Here is a 1,105-nt window from a genome sequence, read left to right as displayed (position 1 = left end):
ATCTCGCGAAGAGGTTCTCCATTACAAAGTGTTTTAGTTAGAAATCAATCAGTTACCGATCACTCATTTGCAGACCACGAATTTCCCCGTACTTGGAGCTTCAGTATTTATCCCGACAATATAGTCATCGAAATGGATATATACACCCCTTCACATGACTTATGTGGAGAGAACTTTTCACCAGTCTTCGACTTCTCACTAACTACGAAGAGTTAGGCCCTGAAACTTGGAGGTCATATCAGATGAAGCATAAGTACATATCTCCTTGAGCCGCAAGATGATACTCGTTGTGGTGGTAGTGCACGAGTCAAAAAACCAGGAATGCTAAGAATATGTGGAGGGGTGTAGTTCTCGGTGGAGAAGCGATCTCGATGGGACTCTAACCCACAATCTTTGGTTCCGAAGACCAACGCCTTATCCACTAGGCCACGAGACCAGTAAATTTGATATTTGTCCCACCATCTCTGCCCCCCATTGACTTCATGGCACACATGGTGTCCCATCCGACACGCTGAATAGATCGCAAAAGTCTTGCTTCTCATATAGGGGCCTCCATTATAGATCACAAAACTCTTGCTCCTCATAGAGGGGCCTCCATTACATAGTGTTCTTAAAGGGGTCAATTCATTGGAGATCGCTTGTTGGCAGACCAACAATCTTCTTGTACCGTTAGCTTCGGCATGTATTCCGACGAGTCACAAGGGTGTACAATCAACATCGACATCTATACGGCCAGTGGCATCCGTGTATGAACACTTTTCGGCTTGAAGACGATCTCGGTGGGACTCGAACCCACAATCTTTGGTTCCGAAGACCAACGCCTTATCCATTAGGCCACGAGACCAACGAGTTTGAGATTTATCCCACTATCTCGTCGCTATGCGCAACACCGACTTAACGGCACACATGAGTTCGCATCCGACACGCTGAATAGATCACAAAACTCTTGCTCCTCATAAAGGGGCCCCCATTACGTAGTGTTCTAAATGAGGTCAATTCATTGGAGATCGTTCGTTGGCAGACCAACAATCTTGAGAGCTTAGCGAAGCGTTGCGGCAGTGAAATCACCTCAGTAACGAGAGACTACGCAAACCTGGAACGCACC

General features: G+C 46.5%; 2 non-coding genes across 2 annotated transcripts; both read right to left on the bottom strand.

The window, feature by feature from the left end:
• Positions 1-363: 363 nt before the first annotated feature.
• Positions 364-436, bottom strand: Pmar_PMAR021638. Its single transcript has one exon. It is a non-coding gene; the product is annotated as a tRNA-Arg (tRNA).
• Positions 437-771: 335 nt separating this feature from the next.
• Positions 772-844, bottom strand: Pmar_PMAR021637. Its single transcript has one exon. It is a non-coding gene; the product is annotated as a tRNA-Arg (tRNA).
• Positions 845-1,105: the final 261 nt, after the last annotated feature.

The sequence above is a fragment of the Perkinsus marinus genome (genome assembly GCF_000006405.1).
Source record: "Perkinsus marinus ATCC 50983 genomic scaffold scf_1104296971070, whole genome shotgun sequence".
NCBI classification, from domain to species: Eukaryota; Perkinsozoa; order Perkinsida; family Perkinsidae; genus Perkinsus; species Perkinsus marinus.
Note: the sequence above shows the minus strand (reverse complement) of the source record. Positions and strands in the feature narration are given on the sequence as shown.